The 9,409-nt window shown below is 49.4% G+C and overlaps 1 pseudogene; it reads right to left on the reverse strand.

Annotated features, from left to right (window-relative positions):
- Window positions 1-8,714: 8,714 nt before the first annotated feature.
- On the reverse strand, window positions 8,715-8,890 carry LOC144669235 (U2 spliceosomal RNA; annotated as a pseudogene).
- Window positions 8,891-9,409: the final 519 nt, after the last annotated feature.

Below are 9,409 nucleotides of genomic sequence, written 5' to 3' on the forward strand. Positions count from 1 at the left end.
ATGTCTGTGAAACATACAAATACAGCACAAAGGAGCCTCCCTCAGCCATGGTAACACATGTGGACTTTATTTCCATCCATCAGATGGTGCCATAAAAATCAAAACTAAATGTTGCTCCAACATTGAAAAATAGAAATTCCCTAATCTCGGGCCAACACAAAAGCACCAGTGACAAACCCGTGGTGGGCCTAACGTGCCTTATGCTTACGTTTATGGGTACTACGTCTTGGTGCCGACCCATCGCTCGGAGTGGCTTGTGAGACAGCCTGCTGACTCTGCTGTCCTGTTGGCCTTGATGTCCTTGGCGGACGTCCTCTGGCCCATTGAGCCTGTGCTGGCACAGCCTGGGAGGGAGTGGCCAGTTTCACAGCTGGCACCTCCCCAGTTGTCGCAGCCTCAACAGATGCAATGGTCACTGCCAGAGGGGCAGAGCTGCTGCCCTCATCCGGAGCGCCCTGAGAGGAGCCCACACAGTCAACAGGCAGCTGCTGTGCCGACGTGAGGTCACTTTGGACCTCCCTGTTCACCACAGGTGGATGGGCACCACGCTGGGACAGTTGGTACCCAGAACATCTTCCACATTGCCAATGAGCACCTGTGGCCAGTAGCGCTGTGAGGACTTGCAGGTCCGAGCGTAACCCCATCAGAAGCTGATCAATTTGTTTGAAGCCCCTCTCCATGAGAGTCGCCAATCTCTCCATGGAAGAAGCCTGACGCTCTGACATGAGGTTCATGCCATCACTGACACTCTGCCTGGATTCCTCCACCACAGAGACCAAGTGAAGCACGCTCTCATGCAACACTCTCAGATGTTCCCGCGCACCCGGCCGCTTGTCCTGCATCTGCTGCATGGCGGACATCTCCAGAGGCACATCATCACTGCCGGACTCAGCATGTGCCTAGTCCTCTGCAGTTCTCTGGCTGCTGGCACCATCGGCTCTCTCTGTCTGTGCCATCTCCTCCAGCGATTGTGAAGTGCCCTCTCCACTGTGCTACGGGACATTAGCCGATGTTACATTCCCCACTGATGTGGTAGTCGCTGCGCTGGTGCCTGCCTCACTGAAATGGTGTGACGCTCGTGACAATTGATACCCCTCAGGTGTGGAAGGGGGCATCTGGACGTCCTCATTGCGGCCATGCTCTGATGATGCTGAAATTAACAAGGACAGTGGGTCAGTTAGCGTTCAGTCAGAAACACAATTCATCCCTTTCCCCCCAGGCTCATAATGTGCTCAACCTTCAAGTACCAAAGGAGAGGAACATTGGTGGGGTGGTAAATAGTCAGGAGGAGGCCCAAACATTACAGGTGCATACAGACAGGCTGGTCAGATGGCCTAAGGAATGCCACATAGAATGTTATGTGGATAAGTGTGAGGTTATGCACTTGGGCAGGACAAACAAGGTACGGGAATACAGGAGAAATGGTAGGACCGTGGAAAGTAAGGATGATTACAGGGACCTTGCTGGGCAGACCCGTTAAGGTAGCAGAACAGGAACATGGTGCAGGGAGAACCCGTCTTCTCATCAACCACTAAGCCTGATGTAAGCATGGTCACTATCTGCTTGACCACCCAGCTCACGCCAAATGCCCAATGCAGTCGACACTAAGACATGGAGCGGGGTGACCTCAAAGGCTAAAGCTACCTGCTGGGTTAAATGGCCAAGGTCAACATGGTCCTCACCCTTCCAAAGCGCAACAAACCATTGAACCGCTTGTGACACTGGATCCATGTTCACTGCACAACATCCCTGGAAGTGACCACCTCCGCCACCTCCTGCCAGGCCCGCTTCATCACATGGGGGGGCCCTCCTCCTCCCATCCTGGGGAAACAGGACCTCTCGCCGGGCTGCCACCTCCTCAACAAGGGCAGCAAGGCAGTCATCAGAGAAGCGAGGGGCACATTGGCCCCCTGCTGGCCTACCCTGCAGCCTGCCCTCCTCCTGGCCCACACCCTGCAGCCTGCCTTGCTCCTGGCCCACACCCTGCAGCCTGCCCTGCTCCTGGCCCACACCCTGCAGCCTGCCCTGCTCCTGGCCCACACCCTGCAGCCTGCCCTGCTCCTGGCCCACACCCTGCAGCCTGCCCTGCTCCTGCCCCACACCCTGCAGCCTGCCCTGCTCCTGCCCCACACCCTGCAGCCTGCCCTGCTCCTGGCCCACACCCTGCAGCCTGCCCTCCTCCTCTGGCCTTCCCTCTACCACAGCCTGCTGTGCAGACCCCCTGCAGTACAACCTGGAGCTGGCCATGGTGATCAGCCTAAAGGAGGCTGCCTGGCCTTATTTTATACAGACTGCCGGTTCCCCATTGGAACCAGCGGTCTGGACACGCCCGCAGCAATTTTAAAAGTCCCGCTCTCCACGAGAGTGTGAAATGCGCTGGGTGGGCCTTAATTGGCCCCCCTGCGAAAAATGGCAGCGCTGCCCACAATTGCTTCAGCTCCACCCACCCGCCGAACGGAAAATTCAGCCCATGTTTTCCAAGCCACATTTTAAGTTATTGCAGATTTTAGAAGTTAGAAGTTTCCCCCAATGTTTCACTGATGTGAGACTGGCTGGTTTGTAGTTACAGGGTTTATCCCCCTCTCCTTTTTTAAACCGGGTGGAACATTAACAACCCTCCAGTTCTCTGGCACCATCCCCCATATCCAAGGAGGACTGAAAGGTTATGATCAGTGTGCCCACTATTTCCACCATTCCATCCCTCAGTGACCCTCTCACATCCCATCCAGACCAGGTAAATGTTTTACTTTATTGTGGTATAAAAAGTGTTGGATTGGAAGGGGTTAACTGAACTTGTTTGTTCAGTGACTGTAATTAATGTCACTCTCCATGGATCCTAATTGTGTCACTGGTGCGTTTCCCTCTTCTGTTAATAAGGGAATCCGTTCAATGTATTATCCCATAATGTCAGCGGGAACATCACCACCGGCACTGACAGGGATCAGCGGCTCCAGAGAGAGGGAGAGGATGGATCGGAATCTGAGAACAATGGATTGGAATGTTACAACAATGGATCTGAATCTGAGAGCAATGGATTGGAATGTTACAACAATGGATCGGAATCTGAGAACAATGGATCGGAGTTTAACCGATGGGCTTGGCTGGCTTTCTAATAATTCTGATTGGATGACATTATCATGGCGAGTTTATGGGCTACTTCTGGTTATTCAAGCAGGTTACTACCCCATCCTCGCTATTGTTGGTGTCCCTGGTAAGTCTCTGTTTCCAGCTATTAATTCGATAAACCGTGTTTAGCTGCCTTAAAGGGATGTTGGGGAGAGGGATTGGGGTGGGATGGAAAGCACAAGGTCCATGGTCCCACCATCTGCAGCTTGGACATTATTCCAGACAGCAGGATGAAGGGCAGCTGGGAGTTAAGAAGGGGTCAAGGCAGAAACATAACATCACCCTAAATGCTCGCGCTAACACTGGATGCTCCAGTCTCTGTCACAGCTTGTCCCAAGATAAGGAGAACCATCGCCTCAGTCAGGCTGAGAGGAGGAATGTTCGCCTGCCCCATCGGTTTTCTCTCTCTCCCTTTGATTATGGAATCACCACTTTAATCACTCCATTATTGTTGGCTGCCTGGCCATCACAGCTCTGGAATTCCCCCCCTACACCTCTCCACCTCTCAATCTCACCTTGCTCCCCGAAAGCCACTCCATAAAACTTACCACTTTGACCAAGCTTTTAGTCATTTGACATAATATCTCCTTATGTGCCTCAGTGTCATATTTTGTTTTATATTGCTCCTGTGAAGTGTCTTGAGGGGGAAAGGAGGAAGTGGAGGATCATGATCAACATTTAGTTTATTAATTTTAGTGTCATTGCTTTTGCCATTTAATCTCTCCTGCCTTCACCACATCATAAAATTCCTTGTTTGTCCTTTCAGGTATAATCATTGCAATAGTTCCCTGGACACAGTGTTTCTGAAAATCTCAATTTCCTGAATCAATCTGATAGCTTTGTTCCAACCCTGAAGAATAATTTTCCTATTTATTCCCCTTCCCCACAGCTAACTCAGTGACGATTGTGAAGCTGTCTAAGGGAAAATGTGGTCTCTCTGAATGTGTGACATGCTACCTGGTGGCCATGGCAGCAGCAGATCTACTGGTAATTGTCATCGAACTGATATTGAGACACATTCCAATTGTTTATTGGGAACAGTTTCTTTTCCTGAAGTTGATGCCGATATGTAATATCCATGGCATCCTGCTTTATGCAGCCACTGACTGTTCTGTCTGGTTCACCGTCACTTTCACCTTTGATCGCTTCGTGGCCATTTGTGGCCAGAAGCTAAAAAGTAAATATTGCACCAGTAAAATGGCAGCTATGGTTCTGGGAACAGTGACTGTTCTGAGCTGTTTAAAGAATATTATCTGGTATTTTATATACACAGGTCGGTATTCACTCCTCAACTCCCCCTTGTTTTGTTTCGTACCAGAGTCTGTTCGGTTTTCTACAGTCTGGGTATCAATCGAGTTCCTCCATCAGATTATAACCCCGTTTATCCCATTTGTTGTGATTTTGCTGCTCAATGTTTTCACTGTCAGACACATTTTAGTGAGCAGCAGAGCCCGCAGGAGACTCCGGGCTGACAGAAGTGGGGAGAGTCCCTGAGACCCAGAGATGGAGAGTCGAAGGAAATCCATCATATTACTGTTTGTTATCTCGGCAAATTTCATCCTGTTATGGACGACGTTAATGGTTTATTCTGTGTGGTACCGGATGTGGTTGTTACGGTATAGGTCTGTACAGTTTCATTCAGTTGTACGGGAAATAGGCTTCATGCTGCAGCTCCTGAGTTGCTGCACAAACACTTGTATTTATGCCGTGACCCAGACTAAGTTCAGACAGCAGTTGAAGGATGTGCTGAAATATCCATTAAATCTAATTGTTCAATTAATTCAATGATGAAAAGAACTGAATCACCGGGATTAAAATTGTTCAGTTGAAGGGTCATTGAGCTGAAACGTTTCACAGTATCGCAATATCTTTAGAGTGCAGAAGGAGGACATTCAGCCCATGGAGCCTGTACTGGCTATCTGGAAGAGCTTTCCACCTAGTCCCACTCCCCTGCCTTATCCCCATCACCTTACACATTTCCTCTTACATTGGGCAGAATTTAATGGGGCCATCGAGAGTGGGAATGTGGTGGGCGGAGTGACTTAATCAGGCAGGAACCGAAATCTCATTTTCCCGATGGCGGAAGGTGGTGACATCGTGGATTTGTCACTGGACTCGTCATCCCTGAGACCCAGGGTAATGCTCTGGGAACCCAGGTTCAAATCCCACAATGGCAGATGGTGAAATTTGAATTCAATTAAAATCTGGAATTAAAAGTCTGATGATGACACCAAAACCATTGTCGATTATTGTAAAAACCCATCTGGTTCACTAATGTCCTTCAGGGAAGAAAATCTGCTGTCCTTACCTGGTCGGCCTACATGTGACTCCAGACCCACAGCAACGTGGCTGACTCTTAATGCCCTCTGAACAAGGGCAATTAGTGATGGGCAGTACATGCTGGCCCAGCCAGCGATGCCCACATCCCATGAATGAATGAAAAAAGAGAGTTTAATGGGTTGAGTTGGCGACGTTTCAGTGGTGGGTCGGCATTCACAGTGTCCGATGACGGGAACTTCTTTTCCCTACATGAGCATCCCACTAATACTCATTAAATTACAACTTTTCCACATTAAGTCCGACCATCAAGATTAAGTCAGCGGTGAACGGGAAACTTGTGCCACCTGGTTTAGGGCTGGTTAAAGGTGGCATGTACCAGGTGAGCTGGTCCATTTGGACAAGCGGTGAATGGTTCTCTTTGCTGAACTCTGAGGCAAAGAGGAGGGGAACAGGAGAATGTTCACGGACATGGACTGTCAGTAGCAGCAAGAGCGGAGAGGGGGGTATTGCAGGTGGAGTCGGGGTATCAACAGGAGCAACAGAAAGACACTGGGGGGTTGGACGGTGTGAGTAGGGGTGAAGAATTGGGAGGAGAGCAAATGTCTTGTTTGGGTCCATCCTGTCAGATGTCATCGGGTCCTGGGTGGCAGTTGTACCCCACAGGGAAGATCCAAACTCAGAGAGGGCAATTGAAGCTTGATGGAGGGCAGGTGCAGCTTGAGGGAGGGCAGGTAAATGCCCTACGTGCCCACCGTGTGATCACATCTGCCCCACGTGCCCACCGTGTGATCACATCTGCCCCACGTGCCCACCGTGTGATCACACCTTGCCCACGTGCCCACCGTGTGATCACACCTGCCCCACGTGCCCACCGCTGGCTCTTTACATTTTAATTGGTCTGGTGTCCACGCCGGCTCTCGACACGCAAACGGAATTGGCCTCACTCCCACTCCCACCAACGGGACCCAGGCTTCGCCTATTAAATTCCGCCCAGTGTGTCTGACCGTCCGAGATGTGGAAAAGGTTTCCGTTTAGGACAAATGCAGCAAATCAAATATCCATCCCACCCCGAGAGAGGGAAAAACCAGAGAAAAGGACAGAAGGAGATAGAGACTCAGTTAAATAGAGAAAATGGAAATATTTCCCACCCTTAATGTCTCTCTATTCCAGTCCAATCTTCAGCGCTGGGGAAATAATTTCAGAGTAAATCAGGCAGCTCGAGAATCGAACCCAAATGGTGACACAAAGGAAAGGAGAAAAGTCCGGAATGAGCTCGGGACCTTTCGATTTTCAGTCTAACCCCCTCCCAACTGAGCTCTGTAAGGGGCTATTCAAGCAAGGGGTTTGGAAGTGGGTGAAGGGGCGGAGAGACGGTGGGAGTGAGAGGGACAGTGACTCGGCCGTGGTCAACAGAAGGTCAGGAATGAAGGTCAGAGGAACAGAACAGGCTGGAAACATAGAAAAAGTGAGGAGCCGAGGCTGTGAGAAAGAGAGAGTAAAGGACAGGCTTGTTCAGTTGGTTGGGCTGTGGGGTTTATAATAACCGGGATCTGGGTTTGATCCTCTCCCAGCTCAGAGGGAATTGGACCAACATTCTGTCCGTACAATTATATAATGGTGCAAGGAAGCAGGAGGCCATTTGACATCTCACAGGCAATCTCCAACTTGGAATTCCTCAGCAGAGAGTTGAAGAAATGTTTGATCAAAATGAAATTCAACAACAGAATCAGACAGTCTCCCCTTGTTACCTCCCAATAGCACCTCGCTGTTAAAGACTGAACTTAATTTCATTTCTGTAGCTGGGAGTAAATGCTGCTCAGTGGAATTTCTGACCCATCCCTCTCTTCACAATCCATTAGTGTTGAGAAAGCAATGGGGAATGTTATACACATATGGTGTACTCTCCGAATTGCTTTCCTTTTTTTTGGAAAAATATATTTCATTCATAAAATATCTGGACGAACATTACAAAACATTTCTAAATCGCCATCACAAAAAGTACAATCAGAATTAACTTTTACACATGCATCACGAGTTGCTTCAATACGATCAATGAATATTACAACCATTTCAATCTGGTCATTACAGACAATCAGACAATGGGATTGGAGTTATCAACAAACAACATGTTGCTCTCTGAGGTGCTTCAATACAATTAGAATACAATGAGTATTCAATGCAGACATTCATTGTGAGCTGGACAGCCCGAGGGGTCTATACACTTCCCAGCCCCAAAGAGCGTCCTTCACCGAGTTAATGATCCTCCCGCGTAGTTGATGTTTGTCTTGGTGTGTGTCCCTGGGAAGAGCCCGTAGAGCACAGAGTCCTGTGTCACAGAACTGCTCAGGATGAACCTCGACAGAAACCACTGCACCTCTCCCCAGACCTTCTTTGCAAAGGCACAATCCACCAGGAGGTGAACAACGGTCTCTTCCCCACCACAGCCACCTCGAGGGCAACATGCAGAGGGGGTGAGACTCCTGGCGTGTAGGAAGGATCTGACGGGGAGGGCCTTTCTCACCACCAGCCAAGCTACGTCTTGGTGCTTGTTGGAAAGTTCTGGCGATGAGGCATTCTGCTAAATGACCTTGACAGTCTGCTCGGGGAACCATCCCACAGGGTCCACCCTCTCCTTTTCCCTCAGGGCCTCTAGGACGTTACGTGCTGACCACTGCCTGATGGACTTGTGGTCATAGGTGTTTTTCTGCATAAATTTTTCCACCAGGGACAGGTGGTACGGCACGGTCCAACTACTTGGAGCGTTCCGCGGCAGCGTGGCCAGACCCATCCTTCGCAACACCGGGGACAGGTAGAACCTCAGCACGTAGTGACACTTGGTGTTTGCGTACTGAGGGTCTACGCACCGCTTGATGCAGCCACACACAAAGGTGGCCCATCAGTATGAGGGCGATGTTGAGCACGTTTTTTCCCCCTTTGTCTAGAGGCTTGTACATCGCGTCCCTGCGGATTGTTGCTGTGTCAGCAGCAGCAGCAGCAGCAGAGAGCTGGCTTAAAATGTCGTGAGGCGAAAGGTGCAGCTGAGAGAGTGTTTGAGAGGTGTATTTGCAAGTGAAAGATGTTTTTGTAAGAGTGAGGTAGAGTGTTTGTGAGATTAGAGTGCTGTCTGTGAGTGTAGGTTGAGTGTGCGTGTTTTTTTGTGAGTAGCTGCTGCGGGCGGGCGGGTGGGTGAGTGAGAGAGAGAAAGAAAGAAAGAAAGTTGTGTTTTAGAACATGTACACGTTGAAAATTAAAGAAAGCAAATGTTTGTAAGAAAACTATTTTTTGTATTGAAAATCCCCTGGAAAGGGAGGGGGTGCACCGTTCCCAGAGATACTGCAATACCGGGTCGATGCGTGGAGTGGACGGAGCAAGCCCCTATTCCATCTCCCTGCTCCAAAAATCAATTTAATATATGGTCCCCAGATAAGGGACGTATCAGATATTAAACTGATAAGAACAGATACTTTTTTTTTTGCAAAAATATACTTAATTCATAAAATATCTTCAATCACATTCCAAACCATTCCAAAAACACCATTACAAGGGTACAATCCAGTTCAACTTTTACAAAATGTATCACCAGGTGCATCAGTACAAACAATATTACAATCATTTACAGCCTTTCATTTTGAGCTGTACAGCCCGAGGGGATTTAAACAGTTCCCAGTCCCTCGGTGCACTGTTGCAGAAAGGTCTTAGACAGCGACCCTTCCCCATTGCGCCTTTGCGGCAGCTGCCCCAAGCTTTAGTGCGTCCCTCAGCACGTAGTCCTGGACTTTGGATTGTTCCAGTCCGCAACACTCGGTCGGGGACAACTCTTTGTGCTGGAAGACCAACAAGTTTCGGGCAGACCAAAGCGCGTCTTTCACCGAGTTGATGATCCTCCAACTGCAGTTGATTTTTGTCTCGGTGTGTGTCCCTGGGAACAGCCCGTAGAGCACAGAGTCCTGTGTCACAGAACTGCTCGGGATGAACCTCGACAGCAACCACTGCATCTCTCTCC

Source organism: Cetorhinus maximus, chromosome 28 (genome assembly GCF_964194155.1).
Source record: "Cetorhinus maximus chromosome 28, sCetMax3.hap1.1, whole genome shotgun sequence".
NCBI classification, from domain to species: Eukaryota; Metazoa; Chordata; class Chondrichthyes; order Lamniformes; family Cetorhinidae; genus Cetorhinus; species Cetorhinus maximus.